The sequence below is a fragment of the Dermacentor silvarum genome, chromosome 1 (assembly GCF_013339745.2).
Source record: "Dermacentor silvarum isolate Dsil-2018 chromosome 1, BIME_Dsil_1.4, whole genome shotgun sequence".
NCBI classification, from domain to species: domain Eukaryota; kingdom Metazoa; phylum Arthropoda; class Arachnida; order Ixodida; family Ixodidae; genus Dermacentor; species Dermacentor silvarum.
The window spans coordinates 259,167,942-259,189,474 of NC_051154.1; the positions used below are offsets into that span (position 1 = coordinate 259,167,942).

The 21,533-nt window shown below is 45.7% G+C and overlaps 1 long non-coding RNA gene across 2 annotated transcripts; it reads right to left on the minus strand.

Annotated features, from left to right (window-relative positions):
• Positions 1-12,988: 12,988 nt before the first annotated feature.
• On the minus strand, positions 12,989-18,629 carry LOC125942140 (uncharacterized). Of its 2 annotated transcripts, none has more exons than XR_007464842.1 (3): positions 18,183-18,629; positions 14,155-14,278; positions 12,989-14,049 (listed from the first exon to the last, which is right to left on the minus strand). It is a non-coding gene; the product is annotated as an uncharacterized LOC125942140 (long non-coding RNA). The 2 variants fall into 2 exon arrangements; XR_007464843.1 differs by lacking the exon at positions 18,183-18,629 and adding an exon at positions 17,841-17,939.
• Positions 18,630-21,533: the final 2,904 nt, after the last annotated feature.

Genomic DNA, 21,533 nt, shown 5'->3' on the forward strand with positions numbered 1-21,533 from the left:
AATATAGTGAGCTTGTAAGTGTAATGACGAGAGAAATGAGGAAAGAGAAGCAACACGCTTGTTGGATAGGAAAAAGGAAGTCGAAAAGCTGGTGGAACAGGCAGATACGGGAGGCGATCGACGAACGAAAGAAAGCATCACGAGAACACAGGCAGGCAAAAAATGCACATTTGCCGCAGGATGAAATATACAGAAAATGGAAAATATACCGCGGGAAAAAAAAGCATTGTTCAAATATCAGTTCAAGCAAGGATTAAAGGTGAAAGTGAACATTGGTTGTCAGAAATACGTGAGAAAAAGAAGGCCTCACCTAGAATATTTTGGAACCACATTAAAGTATTAGGCAGGAAGTTGGGAACAGTACAACATATTCATGATGAAGATGGAAACAAACTGGAAGGGGACGCGGCATTAAATTACGTTCGAAAAATAACAGCCGAATCATTTCAGGGCAATGGCGACGGTGGTTTCTGAGGAAAAAAATGAGAATGAACGAGATCCAGACGGAAAAGGAGTTGGTGCTGAGCAATTTCAACTGTGAGAAAGCGGAAGAGAAAATTACTAAACCCACAGCCACAGGTTTAGACGAGGTTCCCGTTAGATTGATTCACGAGCTAGGACTAAAAAGCAAGGAAGCTCTATTGACAGCAGTAGAAAAATGCTTAAAACATAGGTGAATACTAGACAGTTGGCGACAAAGTAGAATGAATTTAATTTATAAAGGTAAGGGGGAAAAACATAAAATTCACTCTTATCGACCGCTGACCATTACAACGGTAATATACAGGTTAGCAATGCAGGTGATTAAATTGAAGCTGCAAGAATGGGCAAGAATAATGGCATATTGGGAGAACTTCAGAATGGTTTGAGAATCGGTAGGCGGCTCGATGATATCTTATTTGTCCTTACTCAGTGTATTGAAATATCCAGAAAAGAAAGGAGACTACTATATCCTCCTGACTTCCGGGTTGGATTTAGGTTCACAGATTTTCCTAGAACTTTCAAGATAAGATGTGTAGACAACAAAGATGAAAAAATGACACGTATTATTCCAGTAATGTCCATGGTTTTAGTATGGCATGATGTCCAATACAGGGTGTTTCAGCGAACACTTTCAAAAATTCTTAAAGGTTGCCTATGGCAGATAGCACAATTCTAGTTCGTGAGCTGGTCTACTCGAAGAGGCGGACATTACTAGCACAAGAAATTGAAATGTATAATCGAATAATTAATGGGAATTCACTAACTAAGTTTTAACTAATTACCTGATGGTCCATATTGCAATTTACAAATTGTAGCCGTGGAGTTCGCAAGGCGATCACTTGGAATGAATTCTCGCGATGACACCAGTTTCGAGATATTAATTCCTGAACTTTGCGGAGAAAGGCATTGGCGTTCCAGTTAGGTTCTTAACAAAACGTAGCTTTTTGCATTGAAGCCCAAAATTAACTGGAACGCCAATGCATTTCTCCGTAAAGTTTGGGAATTAATATCTCGAAACTGGTGTCATCCTGCGAATTAATTCTAAGTGGATCCGCCTGGCGAACACCTACTGCTACAATTTGTAAATTGCAATATGGGCCATCAGGTAATTAGTTAAAACATAATTAGTGAATTTTTATTAATTAGTCGATCATGCATTTCAATTTTTGTGCAAGTAATGTCCGCCTCTTCGAGTAGACCAGCTCATTAACTAGAATTTGGCTATCTGCCACAGGCAACCTTAAATAAATTTTGAAAGTTTTCGCTGAAACTCTCTGTATACTGGACACTGGAACTTTATCAGGTAAATTCTGAAGTAGTGGGCTTGCAGCAACAGAAAGCTACTTTACTGAAGAAAATTGTTACAGATGCTGGAAGAACCGTTTATTAATCAACATTTGACAAATATCAAATAAAATACAAAGAAAAGTGGGTCCTGATTTGCTTCCCGCAAATTATGAAAGCCATGAAGGGCCGCAGAAAAGCTCGGGATCAACGATTGTGTCATCGTCGCTGTCCGACAAGTCGAGGTCTGACTAGCTGCCCTGGGCTATTGCTCCGCCGTGTCATCCGACACGTGAGGCCTGTCCCCTGAACAAAAAAGGAGGCACTTGATCCAGGAACGCCATAAATGAAAATTGGGTACAGTGACCTTGGTGAACTCGGCGGTAATGCAGTTCTACTCAACGTGAAAGCTGGGAAGTGCGAAGCAGTGATTCATCGGTGTTTCCCTTGTGTTTATCTTATTTTATCCTGCGTGTATCTTCTGTTTAACAATCCATTATCCGTTTTTACACCTGTGCTAAGGTACAACTGGTACGAAACCACCACGCACATGGAGCCAAAGCACCACGCACATAGAGCCAAAGCCTTTGCTGCGCGTGGCCACGACGAGATGAGATCAAATTACAAGATTTTCACGAGTTTCTGCTAATTAATGCGCTTAATGCTTGATTATTCTGAATCATGTTAATTTACTTTAAGCCGGTTTTGATCAATTCTGCACTTGACCCTGTCTTGAGCGTGACCACGACATGACACGCCGACAGCCCGGGCCCCTCAAGTGCTTCGCACTTATAAGAAACAAGCAAGCACGAAGAAACACCGCGTGACACCGAAATGAATGCGCGCACAACGCACTGCACGTGGCGTCCGTACATTCGCAATGACGGTCTTGTGTACCGCTGTCCAACGTGTTGGACATGCAATATCAAATCACTAGCAGAGAAAAGCAAGCGTACGTGCAACTAAAATTTTCTATTCAGTATACTTCCTGTATCATTACCTTTCCAGTTGATCATAAATAGCACGCTAAAACGGTCAAACAATACTATGCACAGCACTTACTTCTCCTGCGGTCACCGTAGAATGCCGCTCCGCTGAACGCCGCTATGTCGTCTCCTTTATTTCCGGATCCGCTGGCGCAACTTCGACAAAACTTCATAGATTGCACTAGTAGGTGTCCAAAATATTGGACAACTGGTTTTTACGGGGGAAATGCGCCTAGGACGGCATAGTGATGAAGTATTTGATGTTCAATATATTGGACGAATCTCCATAGCTAGAACTCAGGAGGATATGTGACTTTTCTAGACATTACCGGAGCGTATGACAACGTAGATCGCAGCATTTTGTGGAATATTCTAGAAGAGGAAGGTATAGGCAACGGCTGTATGCAGCTATTGAGGGAGATTTACCCAGAAAATACTGTTTACGTTGAATGGGAAGGGATGACGAGCGAGGATAAAGTTGATATCAACAAGGGACTGAGACAGGGCTGCCCTTTATGCCCGCTGCTGTTTATGATGTACGTGGTAACGATGGAAAGAGCGCTAGAAGGAATCAATATCGGGTTTAACTACCCATACAAACAAGCCAGCACAACAGTTGAGCAGCAGCTTCCAGGTTTATTTTATGCGGACGACATTCTGTTGCTTGGTAACAAGCAAAGTGATATGCAACGTCTGGCTGATATCTGTCTTTCTATTTGTGTGTTTCTCAAAAATAAAGGTAGGGCATTGGGCAAAATAATAAGAAGAGCTGGTGGCGCAACCTATCACCTCATTTCAAAGGGGCGCTCATAGCATCCATCCATCCATTCATGTTGATGTACTTCCGGTCTATCTACTTCCGGCTTATAACAGCTTCGCTGTAAAAACGAAGTGCTTATTTTTTATGGAAGGTTTGTAATACCTGTGTCACACGGGCACATTTGGAAGACCTTCCAGTCGACGGCCTTCGAAACGCCACAACTCTATCGACTCAAAGGAGTTGTCGCACTGCTACAGGGCAGTTTTGTAAGGCCGTTGAGTGGTTCAGGCGTTTCTCGCAAAAGTGTGTAGCACTGCGGATTTTTATTTTCGTTTTCATGTCACGAAAAATTAACAGCATTAAAACCACTTACAAGCACTATAATTTGTTTTATGTATGTTTATGCATTACAAAAATTTGTTTATGCATTGCGATACATATATGTTTAGTTTTTAAGTTGTTGAGTTGCGAAACTGTGGCAACGTTTGCGCCGCTCGATGCGGCTGCCGTTTTGGAGTTTACATGTTTCAAACGATTTCAAACTATGTGCAGTTCGCACATATCAAGTGGCAAAAATACTTTATTGAATAATTAAAAACACTCATGTATAGTATTTTTAGAGCATTTTGGTTTGATTTGCTCTTTCTAACCGTGAGTACGAGCACACTGTGAACGAGAGGGCATGTTCCCGCTGTTTCCGCTTCCGTTGCTCAAAGGCCGTGGATACGGTGGCTAGATTGGTAGGTGTGCCGACCGGCGTAGTTCACTGCTTCTCCGCATCATGACAGCAGGAGTGGCGCTGCGGTCAGAGGTTTGCCGTGAAGCGCGCGTCGTCTGCTACTGAGAGTGTTGTTATTGCGCGCCTGTTATATTTAAGATAATGGGTTTTTCACGATAAAACCTGAAGACAATGGTTAAATCATGTTGAGAGAGTGCTTAACAGTGCGATGTTTCTTGTTGCAATGAGTAATTTTCAAAAGCGGTCATTTATATCGTCTGTTAACACACTCACTTCACGGAGCGCTCCGCTCGCAGTCGCGATATAGTTCTCCGAGTTCTTGTAATTTCCTTAGACGTTTAAGGAGCGAAGTGAAGACTGTGAGTGATGAACGTGAATACCAAGCTCGTGAGACTCCGGAACAGAGGGAAAGTGTTCCTGCACAGAAGAAAACAAGCCGGAAGGGCACCACTTGCATTGCGCCGAATTGTAAGTTCGGCTACAAACATGCAAGCCATGCGCGAAAGAGTCATTGGTTTCGATGCGCTGAGACCCAGAACTTTCCGAGAGACGTGAGCTTGCCCTTCGCCGTGCCGAAATATGTTTCAACTGCATTAGTCATGTCCCAGCGCCACTTCAAGGAGCATGTCATCGAGCGTATGACCGGCAGGAAGATTGTGCGGATTCCGATGGCGTACGTATGTTAGAGTGACACTTCCTTCGTTGCTACTGGACGCTGCGCCTTACATATTGAATAAAATTTCTAGTAAAAGAACAAGCGAGGCTCCAACGGCATGTCGGTGGTTGAAATAATCCGGAAGAGACAGCGAGCCAAACCAATGCCTCCTCTGGAGACATTGGGCAAACTTAGACACGCTCCAAGCAAATAGGATGCGAATGAAAATGTCGCGTGTTCTACAGGTGAAGAATGAGTATTTGTAAACAAGTGAAGCAATGAACCTGCTCAAAGGCTGCCGACGAAATGTTTGTGTGTGCAAAAAATTCAGCTTCAAGTACAGCGGCCGCGGTTTACAACGCAACGACTGGCAAATATGCCCTGCCGCTGGCATTTCTTTCCCCTTTCGCCAGCTGAAGCGTTCAGGAGTCATAGGTTGTGAGCAGCATAAAATAGAAATTACGAACAGCATCATCAACCTAATACATATATTTCTCGCCTGCACTTCCTTGTGACGACCAAAACTCAGTTCCTGAGCGTACTCCAGAAAAGAAAAATCACCTTGCGCTGCGGCTATACGCTACGTGCATTTTGAGCGCTGTGATGCAGTGTAGTGTTTCATTTAAAGCTATAGTTGCAATAAAAGCTTGGTGTACGTTGCTGCATAGTTTGCGCGTGTGACCGAAGAATTACCTAAATTATTATTGCATTCAAATATACATATATACGATCTTCACGAGTCCAAACTAGGATTTTTCATGCTACAAGCCACTGCTCTCATCATACATAATCGCCCACCGTAAGAACTCTTTTTTTTTTTCTTCATCACGAACAAGTTTATAATATATTTTGTGAGTTTATAATAACCCCAATACAGTCAAGAAAATCGAACCAAAGGATTTTAGTTGTACGAATATCAATATTTATTCCATTGTGTTTTACATCCTTTCAAGTCAAAGCATTTCTCTTGCGCATTCCATGGTATAAGAATACGCACTGCACGTTCACGTACAGCCCCTACATAGTACATACTACTGTATACATGATAATACATCTATTCTGCAAAGCAAACTTCACCTTTCTCGCTTTAGATGAACTGATGGAGGACTATTTCGTCCATGCAGAATTTGCACTTCTCCTCGTAGACTCAAGTTTAACGTGTTTGCCGAACTAAACAGCGTTAATAGCTATTATATTCTTGAATTTCAAACGTGGAAACAAACAGGTGACGGAAAAGGCAAGTACGTTACCTTCGCAAGTGACAAAGCTCTGGTGCGTTCAGAAATTCGTGGTGGTGGTGGTGGTTACAACATCTTTATTGCAAATCATGGTGGGGTCTCAGGGTGGCCCCTGTTGGGGGCGACTCCCTCGGCCCAAGTGACGATTTTTAGTTGTTCCCTGAGATCGGCGGCAGTCCTAAGTAAGGTCTCCCAGGTAAGTTTGGAGGGGGCTGGCAAGAGCGTATTCGGGGGAGGAAAACCCCTACATCCCCAAAGAATGTGGTCTTGTGTTGCCAATTCGTCCATGTTACAATTTTGACATATGGGGTTAAATTCCCCATTTGTGATAATCGCCAATCTGTGCGGACTCAGAAAAGAGTCTGTCTGAAGCTGGCGAAGGACGGTGGCCTGCGCTCTGGTAAGGTCCCGATGAGGCGCCGGGTATGTACGCCTCCTTTCTTTATAAAAGTTTGTTATTTCATTATATGTGGTCACCACCTCACTCAGAGAATCCGAGTCAGAGCGGCGCGCCTCCCGGCTTGTTAACCCTCGGGCGATACGGTGCGCCTCCTCGTTCCCAGGATTTCCCGAGTGGGCGGGGACCCATACGAGATTAATAAGTCTGTCCGCTTGATAAAAAGTGTGGTAATAATTGTTTATGATTTGCTGCGTAGTTTTGCTAACAGTGCCTTTAGTGTAATTTAAAATCGCGCTTTTGGAATCGCTAACGATTGTATGAACGAGGTCGTTCGTGATGGCTAGAGCGATAGCTGTCTCCTCCGCCTCAAGGGCGGAGAAGGCCTCCACCGTGGCCGCGTTTAATATGCGGCCGCTCCCGGTCACTACGCTCACAACGTATTTTCGGTTACCCTGCGCCGCCGCATCCACATAGGCAACAGAGTGGTCGTCTTTGTACTTATCCCACAACTGCTTTGCCCTGGCTGTACGACGGTTGTCGTGCCTTCCTCTGAGCATGTTTTTAGGAATAGGTTTAATGATTAGCTGCCGCCTTGTGATTTGTGGTAAGGGGGTTCGTCCCACAGAGGCGATTGTGGGATTCAGGCCCAGCTTGTCTAGTATGTACCTTCCGGCCTGCGTACCGGACAGGCGGAAAATCTGGGCCGTTTTGTGCGCCTCGATTAGTTCTTCTATAGTGTTGTGTATTCCTAATCTCAATAGTTTGTCCGAATTAGTATATTTGGGTAGCCCCAACGCTGTTTTGTATGCTAGACGGATTAAGGCGTTAATTTTGTCCTTATCCGGCCGCTCGCCTTAGGTGGCAGTAAGGGAGGGAATACACTATGCGACTGATCAGAAAGGCCTGATTCAGCCGACATAGGTCCTCCTCCCTCATGCCTGTGTGTCTTGTTGCGATTCTTTTTATCAATGCGCACATTTGTCGGATCGTCGATTGCAGCCCGGCTATAGCCTGTGCGTTGCGGGTGTTGTGTTGTATGAGCATTCCCAGCACCCGGATGGTCAGCACAGGCGGGACCGGGCCAGACTCCATTCGAACCGCTATTGTGTAGGCCTGCTGTTGGCTGTCTGTTTTGTCTGTTCTCTTTCTGATAATTAGTAGTTCGGATTTCTTGGCAGAGCATGTTAGCCCGTTTAGTTTAACGTAATTTTGGACCGTGTCTGCAGCCGTTTGCAGTGCATCTGTGATTTCGCCATCTGAGCCAGTGTTTGTCCAGATTGTTATGTCGTCTGCATATATTGAATGGCTAACGTGGGGTATTGCATCTAAGAGGGGTGGCAAGTTTCTCATGGTAACGTTAAAAAGGAAAGGTGAGAGAACTGCTCCTTGCGGGGTTCCTCGTGTTCCTAAGGTGAAGCGTTCGCTCTTAAGGTCGCCCAGATGAATTTCTGCAGTTCTTTCCCTGAGGAAGTTTGCGATATATGCGAAACTGCGTTTCCCAACGTTCATCTGGTTCAGGTTAGTTAGGATTGAACGATGCGTAACACCGTCAAAGGCCTTGCTTACGTCTAGCGCTAGTATGGTCCTTGTGGCTCTGATAGGGCCTGGCTGCAGGATGTCGTGCTGTAATTGCCACATGGTGTCCTGTGTGGAAAGATTGGGCCTAAATCCCACCATCGTGTGAGGGAATAGCCCCTCCGTCTCAGCGTATTCGTTTAGCCTCGTGAGTATAACATGCTCCATGATTTTTCCTAAGCAAGAGGTCAAGGAAATTGGTCTTAAGTTTCCTAACTCGAGCTTTTTGCCCGGTTTCGGTATAAAAATGACTTTTGCGTGCTTCCAGCTGGGAGGGATGGTGCCAGCTTTCCAATGAATGTTGAATAACTTCGTAATTTCTATGATTGAACGGTCATCTAGGTTTCTGAGCATCTTATTTGTGACCCCGTCTTTACCAGCTGCAGCTGTGGTCTTTATGCTATTAAGAACAGCTCGGACTTCAGCCTCCTCAATGTCTTTATCGAGGGCTTCATTTTCTTGACCTGTGTAGGTATTTGAGACTGGGAAGGCTTTGTCGACGTTGAAGTAGCGATCTTTCAACTCTTTAATGAGAGTGTCGTCATCTCCGGGGAAGGAATGAATAATTCTTTGCATGTTTTTCCGCGATGCAGACTTGGTTTGATTAGGGTCGATTAAGTGCCTAAGCAGGAACCATGTGTTTTTATTGCCCAACTGTCCGTTCATTCGATCGCAAAGCTGATGCCAGTGTTTCTGACTAAGGAACTGGCAGTGCTGTTCAATTTCCCTTTCTAATTTTACGAGCTTTTTGCGAAGGATTTTGTTATGTTTTTGTGACGACCATCGCTTTTGTATGCTCTTCTGTGCTTCCCATAAGTGAATTAGTCTCGAGTCCGGAGTGGGGCCGTCATCTTCCATTTCCGTCTCTATGGTTGCATTACTGGCGTCTTGAAGTATGGTATCGACCCATTCTTCGAGCTCTTCGAGGTTAGAGATGGGTGCGGGAGTTCGTTTATCGCGAACTTGACGGAAAGCGTCCCACCTGGTATGCAGGATAGTAAGTTTACGTTTCCTGTAGCCCTTTAGAAAGGCCGTGATAGTTAGAATGTAGTGATCACTTCCCACGTTCATTTCAGTATTCTCCCATGCGGTTTTTGCAATGTTTTTGACGAAGGCTAGGTCGGGGGACGTGTTTCGACTCACACTATTGCCAATGCGTGTGGGGCGCTCCGGGTCGTTTAGAAGGGTGAAACCATAGCCTTGTGCTGTTTCCCAAATCTTCTTGCCTTTATTTTCCCCCTTTGGGTAGCCCCAGGCTGAGTGCCGGGCGTTAAAATCGCCCAGCACTACGAGTGGTGCTTTATGGGCGTGCTTATAGGCGTTGATCATCAATTTGGATGCGGATGGACTTTTGTCTTTTGGGGGACTATACAAATTTAGAACGAAAAGAGATTGATCTGCTCTTTTATTAGGTAGAATTTCAATGAATGTGTACGCTACCTCGTCACATTCCAAGTCTATTTGAATTGCTGTCAGATTTCTATGCACCATGAGCGCTGTGGTCGGAGAGCGGCCGCATCGAAGAACTTCCGTGTAGGTTGCATAGCCTGTTAATTTGGCTGCAATGCCAATTTCTTGGAGTGCCAAAAAGTCGGGTTTTTCTTGCGAATCTTGAATTGTTAATTCTAGGGCTCGACGTTTTTGTTTGAACCCTCTGCAGTTCCATTGCCATAAAATTATAGGTGCTCCAGCCATCACGAACGCCTGTGAGGATCTAGCCGCGCCGCGCCGACGCTGTGCGATCTGATTGGTCCCCCTGCCGGGTGTCGAGCATCTGACTTTGACATCGAAGCTTCAGATGAGTCATTGTCTCCCGACAGATGCAAGGGATTTGCGGGCGGCTTACGTGCCATGTCAAGGCCTGTATGGGTAGCAAGTGCCTGCACTGTCTTGCTCAGGATAACAATGTTTTCCGTTTGTTGCTTAATTTGCTCGGTTAAATTGCTCATGTTATTTAGAATGTGCTCAAATGCGGTTTCTAGTTGAGCTACACGCGCATCCATCCCTTCCGATTTACCTTTCTTATCACCTGTTGATTCTGTTGGGCCAGCTGCTTTCCGCTTTTCGCCTTTAGTTACGTCAGTTTCCATATTTTCTGCCTCACTCGGAGCGCAAACCACTGGTCTGTTCGCACAGAGATTCTGCGAGGTACTAATTGGGGTTGGTTTGTTTTCGAGTTGTCGAATTTTATCATTAGCGGCAGCCAATTGTTGTTTTAGAAATTTTATCTGCTCTGCCAGCTCCCTCACCTGTTGGTCCTGTTGCTGTTGTGGCTTGCTTTGCTGGGGCCTTGTGGGGGTGCCCTCTTCTCGGGCAGCTTGGCTGATCTTGTAGCCGGAACGTTCTTCCCTTGTCTGCGTCGTTGTCCGTCCGTTGCGTGACTGCTGCTCGGGCGGTGTCTCCAATGAGGTGGTCACTTGCGGTGTTGTTTTGTCGCGGAGGTTAGGTTTACCGCTTCCCCAGGCTACGTGCTTGGCAGGTTCGTCTTGCTGGGATGTGTTTCCTCCGGAGGTGGACTGGTCAATCTCTCTGCTGTGCAGAGGAGGGAATGACTCGGAGCGGTCTCGAAAGACGCCTTGGGTTCGCCCTCTTGAGTGGGAACGCCTGGTCTCTCCGGTGGTCTGGGTGTCGCTTTGTGACGTCGTTTTCTTGTTCTGTTTTGGTTGTATGAAGCGTCTTTTGCAGTTTCGACTACCCGTTGGGTGTGTCCCATGACAAACGACGCAGAGTGGGATGCACGTCGGTTTCTCTCCTTCCGGTGGAGGTGAGTGCTCTTCCCCGCACCTTCGGCATCTGGGGATTTCTGGTCGGGGTTGTGGACATACGTCGGAGCGATGTCCTAATTTCCGACAATTGAAGCAAGCTTCCGGCCTCTCCCTGAAGGGGTACACGTTTAGAGTGAAACACCGATAACGTATCAAGGACGGTAAGTCTCGGCCGGCGAAGGTGATCACAAAGTGTTTTGAATTACCGAGTCTTCTTGCATTCACAATAGGTAATTGCGGGTTCTTGTTTGCTATTTCATCGTGAATGGCTTGGTCCGTTTCGTTAGTATAGGCTCTGTAGACCAGTCCCCGTATGGAGTCGTCCGGAGCCGGTACGTACGCCGATACTGGTATGTCGATGTTATGCTCTTCACAGCGTAAAGATTCAAGAGTCCGGTAAGCGTCCGCCCGCGTTCTATCGGGTGTACTAATGGTGATGGTGTTTTTGATCGGGTGCACTCTCACCTGGTCGGCTTGCTCGGCTTGCGCCTGGTTGATTTTGGATGTCACGTAGATCGCCTCCAAGAGTGCGATAAGTCCAATGTTGGTCAGATTCACGGCACACTTGGGTCGCAACACAATTTTATAGTCCTCCTCGGGCAGTCGAGGCATGGGCTTCCGTCGCGGTAGCTGCGGCGGACGCGACTTATTCTTGGAGGCAGCCGAAGCACCGGCGAGGCCTAGTTCCTCGGTCAGCTCGGTGGGGTCGGTTTTCTTGCGACCGAAGCGCTTTTGGAGGTCTAGCGGGTCGGCCGGACATTTCGGGTGCTGCCACGTACCATCACGTAGCTCCGCGGGGTATATTTCTTCGCCTTCGACGGTGTAACTCATCACTGCTTGCTCGGAGACACTGGCTGCGTCGAGCGGGCGAGCAACGGCGTCTCCGTCGTCGCGCTAGGCCTGGGTTCGGCGTAGCTGTGAGGTGGCGTGGCGCCTACCGAAAACGGCGAAAATCGCCGAAGAATCTTGGTGCCGGTTCCTCCAAATGGTCCGTATGGGTGTCGGAACACACAAGGAAAGTCCTTAGTAAATTTGGTGAAGCTGCGTGAGCCGGTTGCGGAAAAAGATCGAAAAGGTGCGGACTGCATGTGAGATGCGTCCGCTCCCTACGAGAGCTCCGCCAGAACCCCAGAAATTCGTAACTGTCTATGATGGCACTGTGAATGTGGTTTTCAGTTTAAATACGATGGTAAATATGCCGCAGGTTCAATGTAACCTGGCCGCAGCAGCAGACGACGCGCGCCGCCTGCGCCAAACCCCCGACCGCAGCGCCAATTTTGTCGTCATGATGCGGAGAAGCGCTGAACTAGTCTTCGTGCCCGGCGGACGGCACACCTACCCATCTAGCCACCGTACCGTGGAGATTTGGATAGACTTGTTGGAGGCTCCATTGACTTTGATTGTGCGTTCTTCAAAACCACCGGTGTCGTAGCTTGAAAGTTACTCTTTGAGTGAATTGACTCACGGTTGGAAGGCCTTGCTCGGTTTAGTGACGCTCAATTACCCGGGCCTTACTCGTCAGCAAGTGGGATCTTCCGAGTCGGCAGTGCCGGTCAGTTTCTTTGGTTTTAGACTCTCTATTAGTAGCTGTTTGCAGAATTGTGATTACATTTGTGAATTTCTAAGCGATAATATTGTAAATAGAACATAGCGTATATTTATTTCCTATTTTTCGACAATGCTAGAAAAAAAAAGTACGGGTCTTAACTTAAATACGGTGCCATTATTCCAATACCCGCAACGGTAGCCCAATCAATGCCTCCTTTACTAGATGCCCGTCGCGTTGCTCGCTTTTCCATTGGGGCGGCGGTTCCCTTAGTTCAGCATAAATTCCGTGAGGCGGCGCTCGTTGCCTTTTCAACTTCCGGCGGCTGCGGCAGCGGCGATCGACGACTTCCGGCGGCCCTTCTATAGCGCCTGCCGACTCCGAGACAGTAACAGATGCTACGGTAATCTCGGAGGCCGCAGCACGTGTTCTAAGTTGCAGACGTGCGCCACAAGCGGCGCTCGTTGCCTTTTCGGGGAGAAGAGAAAGGGAGAGGGCACGGAACCGGGTTTACCGGACCACGCGCAGGCATCTAGTAAAGGAGGCATTGGCCCAATAGACCGAAATCACCAACCGATCTGCGCATGCGCCGGTTTTCCGGAAGTAGCAATGCCACCATGTTGGTTGTAGTCAACTGGTCAACCCCACCACCGCATTACCCGCTCGTTGAGTACTGCGTACGAGCTTCCCGGACATCTCTGCGACTCCACCACCAAGAAAAATTCTTCATGTAAGTTAACAAGTTACATTGGCTGTTCATTGCATCATGTGAGGCGAACGTTGAAGAGTGCCTGCTGCTCTTTCATTTCTGTTGTTACCCGCTGATTACACGTCGAGCATCGTATTTGTTCGAGCTTTGTATGTAGTACATGCTGATGTACACGGTCGTTTTGCTTTACTATTTTTGCACACGTGCATCTCGGTGATTGCAACGTTATGTTTGCTTAGCGACAGACATAATAGGATTTGTATACCTGTTGGAAACCGGTTTGAAATGCGGCGCCGAAACTTTCGTGGCCTAATGATGCTTACCTACATGGGTTTCGCGCACGACTTGCAGACTTCGGTAACAGTGACATCTAGAAGTTCTTAGGTAAGCTAGGTGGCGTTTTTAACATAAAAATACCGATAGCCAATCATCGCCAAGTCATCGATAGCCAATCAATAGCTAATCGAGAATCGATCAATAATCAATAAATTCCGGAAAACTTGGGGGATGACTTGGCAGTGCTTAGCCTAGCCCAAATAAGTAGCCAATACCTTGTGATAGCCAATCGATAGCACATCAATAGCTAATTGATCAGTAATCAATAAATTCCGGAAAATGCTAGGCATGACTTGGTAGTTCTTAGCCTAGCCCAAATACGTGATCAATACATTGCGATAGGCTATCGATAGCCAATCAATAGCTAATCAATAATCGATCAATAATCAATAAATTTCGGGCAATGCTGGGGATGACTTGGTAGTGCTTAGCCTAGCCCAAATACGTGGCCAATACCTTGCGATAGCCAATCGATAGCCAATAAATAGCTAATCGATCAATGATCAATAAATTCCGGAAAATGCTGGGCATGACTTGGTAGTGCTTAGCCTAGCCCAAATACGTGGCCAATACCTTGCGATAGCCAATCAATAGCTAATCGATAATTGATCAATAAATTCTGAAAATGCTGTGCATGACTTGGTAGTTCTTAGCCGAGCCCAAATACGTGACCAATACCTTGCGATAGCCAATCGATAGCCAATCAATAGCTAATCGATAATCGATCAATAATCAATAAATTCCGGAAAATGCTGGGCATGACTTGGTAGTGCTTAGCCTAGCCCAAATACGTGGCCAATACCTTGCGATAGCCAATCAATAGCTAATCGATAATCGATCAATAAATTCTGAAAATGCTGTGCATGACTTGGTAGTTCTTAGCCGAGCCCAAATACGTGACCAATACCTTGCGATAGCCAATCGATAGCCAATCAATAGCTAATCGATAATCGATCAATAATCAATAAATTTCGGGAAATGCTGGGGATGACTTGGTAGTGCTTAGCCTAGCCCAAATACGTGGCCAATACCTTGCGATAGCCAATCGATAGCCAATCAATAGCTAATCGATCAATGATCAATAAATTCCGGGAAATGCTGGGCATGACTTGGTAGTGCTTCATCATCATCATCATCATCAGCCTATATTTTATGTCCACTGCAGGACGAAGGCCTCTCCCTGCGATCTCCAGTTACCCCTGTCTTGCGCTAGCGTATTCCAACTTGCGCCTGCAAATTTCCTAACTTCATCATCCCATCTGGTTTTCTGCCGACCTCGACTGCGCTTCCCTTCTCTTGGTATCCATTCTGTAACCCTAATGGTCCACCGGTTATCATCCTACGCATTACATGGCCTGCCCAGCTCCATTTCTTCCGCTTAATGTCAACTAGAATATCGGCTATCCCCATTTGTTCTCTGATCCACACCGCTCTCTTCCTGTCTCTTGACGTTAGTCCTAATATTTTTCGTTCCATCGCTCTTTGTGCGGTCCTTGTTCTCGAGCTTCTTTGTTAACCTCCAAGTTTCTGCCCCATATGTTAGCACCGGTAGAATGCAATGATTGTACACTTTTCTTTTCAACGACAGTGGTAAGCTCCCAGTCAGGATTTGGTAATGCCTTCCGTATGCACTCCAACCCAATTTTATTCTTCTGTAAATTTCTTTCTCGTGATCAGGGTCCCCTGTGAGTAATTGACCTAGATAAACGTACTCCTTTACAGATTCTACAGGCTGACTGGCGATGCTGAATTCTTGTTCCCTCGCCAGGCTATTGAACATTATCTTTGTCTTCTGCATATTCATCTTCAACCCAATTCTTACACTTTCTCGATTTAGGTCCTCAATCATTTGTTGTAATTCGTCTCCATTGTTGCTGAATAGGACAATGTCATCTGCAAACCGAAGGTTGCTGAGATATTCGCCATTGATCCTCACTCCTAAACCTTCCCAGTCTAAGAGCTTGAATACTTCTAAGCATGCAGTGAATAGCATTGGAGAGATTGCGTCTCCTTGCCTGACCCCTTTCTTGATAGGTAACTTTCTACTTTTCTTGTGGAGAACCAAGGTAGCTGTGGAATCCTTGTAGATGTTTGCTAAGATATTCACGTATGCCTCCTGTACTCCTTGATTACGCAATGCCTCTATGACTGCTGGTATCTCTACTGAATCAAATGCCTTTTCATAATCTATGAAAGCCATGTAGAGAGGTTGATTGTACTCCGCAGATTTCTCGATTACCTGATTTATGACATGGATATGATCCATCGTAGAATATTCCTTCCTGAAGCCAGCCTGTTCTCTTGGTTGGCTGAAGTCAAGTGTTGCCCTGATTCTATTGGAAATTATCTTGGTGAATATTTTATACAATACTGAAAGCAAGCTAATGGGTCTTCAGTTCTTTCACGTCTCTCTTCTTATGGATTAGTATAATGTTGGCGTTCTTCCAGCTCTCTGGTACACATGAACTTGTGAGGCATTGCGTATAAAGGGCCGCAAGCTTTTCAAGCATGATATCTCCTCCATCTTTTATTAAATCTACTGTTATTCCATCTTCTCCAGCAGCTTTTCCCCTGGTCATGTCTTTCAAGGCCCTTCTAACTTCAGCGCTAGTTATAGAAGGAGCCTCTGTGTCCGGTTCATCACTATTTTGAATGAAAGTAGCTTGGCTGTTTTGGGCACTGTACAGGTCAGTATAGAATTCTTCCGCTGCTTTTACTATGTCATCGAAATTGCTGATGATATTACCATGCTTATCTTTCAGTGCATACATCTTGCTTTGTCCTATGCCAAGCTTTCTTCTTACTGATTTAATGCTGCGTCCATATTTTACGGCTTCCTCAATCTTTCCCACGTTATAATTTCGAATATCCCTTACTTTTTTCTTGTTGATTAGTTTTGACAGTTCAGCGAATTCTATCTGATCTCTTGAGTTGGACATTTTCATCTTCTGTCGTTTCTTTATTAGGTCCTTTGTTTCTTGGGAGAGCTTACCTACTGGTTGCCTTGGTGCCCTACCTCCCACTTCAATTGCTGCTTCTGAGATCAACCTAGTCACGGTTTCATTCATTACCTCTATGTTGTCTTTATCTTCCTTTTCTGAAGCTGCATATTTATTTGCAAGCACCAGCCTGAATTGGTCTGCTTTTACCCTTACTGCCTCTAGGTTGGCCTGTTTCCTCTTGACTAGTTTCACTCTCTCTCTCTTCAAATTGAGAGAAATCCTAGACCTCACTAACCTATGGTCACTGCACTTAACCTTACCTAACACTTCTACATCCTGCACTATGCTTGGATCGGCAGAGAGTATGAAATCTATTTCATTCCTTGTTTCTCCATTAGGGCTTTTCCAGGTCCACTTCCTGTTGCTGCGCTTCCTGAAGAAGGTATTCATTATTCGGAGCCTATTCCTTTCCGCGAATTCTACTAACATCTCTCCTCTTGCAATCCTAGAATCGATGCCGTAGTTGCCAATTGCTTGCTCACCAAACTGTTTGTCCCCATTTTTGCATTGAAATCGCCCATGACTAAAGTATACTAAGTTTGCACCTTTCTCATTGCTAGTTCAACATCTTCATAAAACTGTTCTATTTCTTCATCATCGTGACTAGAGGTTGGGGCATAGGCTTGTACTACCTTCATTTTGTACCTCCTATTCAGCTTTATTGCGACGACTGCTACCCTCTCATTAATGCTGTAGAATTCATCAATGTTGCCCGCTATGTTGTTATGCACTAGAAATCCTACCCCGGATTCTTTCTTATCTGGAAGACCTCTGTAGCAGAGCACGTGGCCGTTAGTCAGCACTGTGTAAGCCTCACCAGTTCTTCTAACCTCACTAAGGCCAATAATATCCCAGGAAATGCCTAATTCTTCAAATAGTCCTGCTAAGCTAGCCTCACTCGAGAGGGTGCGCTCGTTGAACGTTGCCAGGTTCAGTTTCCATTGGCGGCCTGTCTTGACCCAGAGACTCTTAGCACCCTCTGCCACGTAGCAGGTCTGACCGCCGCCTAGGCCAGGTGCTCCGCAGCTACTGGGAACTGAGGGCCATGGGTTAATTGTCGGAGTCATGAGGGAGGTAGTGGCCGAATACTGCACCAGGGAGGCCAATTCCTGTTCTGGTGAGGGAGCGACTTTGATGAAGTTTAGTGGGCCTTCCTAGTGTGGTTGCACCTGAACTAGTATAGCCCCACTAGCTCTCGGCGATATATATATATTTTTTCTTGCCGGTGTCAGGCACCACTCCATGCCTGAAAATGTGGTGGACTGGAGTAGGATTCGAACTTACGACCTTCAGATTTGAAGCCGGGTATTCTACCTCTGCTCCACGCCACCACCTTGCCTAGCCCAAATACGTGGCCAATACCTCGCGATAGCCAATCAATAGCTAATCTATAATCGATCAATACTCAATAAATTCTGAAAATGCTGTGCATGACTTGATAGTTCTTAGCCTAGCCCAAATACGTGACCAATACCTTGCGATAGCCAATTGATAGCCAATCAATAGCTAATCGATCAATAATCAATAAATTTCGAGAAATGCTGGGGATTACTTGGTAGTGCTTAGCCTAGCCCAAATACGTGGCCAATACCTTGCGATAGCAAATCAATAGCTAATTGATAATCGATCAATTTTCAATAAATTTCGCAAAATGCTGGGGATGGCTTCGTAGTTCTTAGCCTAGCCCAAATACGTGGCCAATACCTTGCAATATCTCATCAATAGCTAATCCATAGCTAATCGATAATCGACAAATAATCTATAAATCCTGGGAAATCTAAGTACACGGGTGTTTTCGCATTTTGCCCGCATCGAAATGCGGCCGCCATTCGTCCCCGTGTTTCATCTCGCGTTGTGTATTACCAGTACCACCTATTAATCCGTTGGATCCACGTCTCTCGAAGCTTTCGCTCTTTAGAAAACACATAGAATCCGAAGCCTTTGTCCCTTGTGTCGTTGTTGTAGCATCCAGAAACGCAGCAGGCCAATCCTCCCATCGCACGATGGCTTTACACGAACCATAAAAATGTCCAAAAATCGTTTGGAAACAGGACGCACATGCACTCCGGGCGGCTGGAGCGGCCAGATGACTACAAGTACCAGCATGCACCGCGGCAGCGGTGGCGTCGTGAAACTGGCCGCTGGGATCGGTCTATTGCTACGGCGTTGCGTTGTTGAGCGCGTGGTCGCCCGTTGAATTCCTGCCGCAGAGGACGCATTTCGATGGGACCGAAATGCAAAAAAAGAAAAAAAAACGCTCGTGCACCATGCATTGGGTGGGCTTTAAAGAACGGCAGTTTGTTAAAATTAATCCGGAGCCGCACACTACGGCTTAGTTTATAAACATATCGTCCTTTTGGCCCACAAAGCCCAAGAATTTGATCAATTAATTTACATTTCAATAGTAATTGACTCCTCCAGTGAAATGCAATGAACAGATCACGCAAATATATTCAGCAGTTGCTGTGAGAAGGGAACCGCTGTAACCAGATGCGTCTTAATATAAAAATTGGCGCTGGTACTACTGAGCTGAACGTTCCTCTTATAGCAAGAAACACCCGCTGGTCGAAGAAAAAAATTGCATCATATATCCGTCATCATTGTTTTATTCTTCATTGCGTAGTTACAGCTAGGGTTGCAGCTGATCGCGTAGCACCGCTGCCGGTTCAGTGGAATTCAGTGCTTGTGGTCATGGGTGGTGGTAAACATCTTTCCGGATAATGGCTGAGCGATGGGTTACGCGAAGCAAAATAACAAGAGCGACACAAAGAATTGGTAGGACAAGGAAGAAACCGGCATTACGCCCTACCACAGAGAATGAGTCACTGGGTCGCAAAACTTTCGACGCACGGATTCAATTATCCCTAATCGAGCGTGTTCTGACGCACGAAGAGCGACCCCGATAGTAGCCTCCGTTCTTTATTTGGCCTAATGGCAACAGATATTGCGCTTAGAAGGAAATTACACGATCTCGTTACCATACGCGCCTCCGTACTCTGCGATAATTGGATTTGAATCAAGCGTGTCTGGCGCTCGAACACCGTAAGTTTCGCGACTAGCTACTTCCGCGGACGAGTGGCATAATTTTCGCTTGAAGGCTAGTTGAGCAAGGCACTCGTCTGCTCGCTGAGACTGTGATCATTTGATGGAAATGGGTAGCGCCAACGAGAGGTGCAGTTCCATAATTATCCGAACCTCAGTCAGTGGTAGTCTGATTTTTGTGCTGAATTTTCCTGGCTGAACTTTTATATTGCTAAGATTACAAAAAAAATCTGTTTTTAGATGCCATTTTTAGTTTTCCTGTCAAATGTACAGAGGGGTCCACTGTTAAAGGGAACACCGTAGCGCGTGGCGTCTGCTCGGCGCCACTGCCGGTCGGCGGCCGCAACGAGCATCGCGCAGGCGTAGTGACCGCTGTGGGCGGTGCTCTTTCGTCGTCTGCTACGTTCAGCTGCCGCGCTTCGCATCGTCGCGAAGCAAACAGCTCTCGTAATTTGTGTTTGAACGCAGCCACTTTCCTTCCAGTTGAAAGGAAAGTGACTGGATGATGCATTAATCAGATAAATGCCCTTAACATCAGCAGCAATGACCGTGCCGTCTCTTGTTCGCCTTCTCTTTTCCTAAAGATTTTTCGCCCACCTCAAAAAATGTTTACTGTGCACGTCGATTCCCACGATTTAACGATAACTCGTGTGATAGCTCTTTATAAATTGATATGCTTGTTAAAGGCGCTTGGTGGATTCTTTGTGCAGCCTACGCACTGCAGCGACTCGAATATGCAGTAGTAGAAATGAGATGGGCACTACACACGGAGAAGTATTCTCTAATGTAGCTGTGCCACAAAGAGACATCCGTGATCATATTTGTCTTGTAAGCTGGAACGACAAAAATGCCTGCAAGTAAGGATTTTGCCTCGTCTAATTTTCGTTCAGCTTTGCAATGGCTGTCTATCAGTGTGTGGCCATGCACTCACCGGCCAACATTAAAAAGGCGTGATCGGCTAGCTACTCTACCATCCAAAGCGCGGCAGCAGACGGTAGCAGACGACAAAAGAGCACCGCCCGCAGTGCTCACTGCGCCAGCGCGAAACTTGTTGCAGCCACCGGCCGGTGGTGGCGCCGAGCAGACGCCACGCGCTCCGGTGTTCCCTTTAACAATGGACCCCTCTGTACATTTTTATATCGACTGTATTGATTTTGCTTGCTATTGTGTTGTGCTAATATTGCTTTCGTTACCTTGATGCAACCGAAGTTTCGTCCTTAGCCATTGTCTTCGTGAATGCCTTGCAAGGTATTGATAAAGAAATATTTTAAATATAATTAAAATTAATATCTTAAATATAATTACAATAAATATCTTATATTCTATGCATTGTAAGCAGACACGCAGGAAAGCAACTAGTATTTTTTTCTGTTAGGTGCAATTAACATTTTATTCACTATTGTTTGTCGTCATCGTAATGCGTGCTTGGGTGACATCTTTGTGTACTAATAAACGAGTGCATAATTGCCTACCTTACCAACGCAAGCTTGTCTTTCGCACACAATTTCTCCTTCCATCGAACTTGAGAATGCGGCACGCCGCAGGCAATGACATGCAACCTCACGCAGCAGAATATACGGATTTTCCTTAATCTGCAAAGAAACCTTTTGTAACGCTTGCTGCGCCTTACCTGAAACTTTCTCTGCACGTTTGCACATTTTAGTGACACTTTATCTTGAATGGTTCCCTTTGGAGTGGCATGCTTAATTGCGGGAGTTAGGTTTCTCCACTCGCTAACAAAGCCAACACTAGATACATAGGCAATCGCAAAATGTTTTCCCTGTACAATTGTATAATTAGTTTGTGTATTTTAACTTGTTAGCTGACGCATGTCAATACGTGAAACACTGGTTTCTGTCACAATTCCAGAATCAAATTGCAAGGTGACCCCCATTACGCTTAGACTTAGAACAAGGCGTTATTGTGGTGTTTGTGAAAAAAAATAGAAAAAAAAACACAAAACAGCCTTATTAAATAAATGCTGGAGTATGTGCAAGAAACACGATATGATTA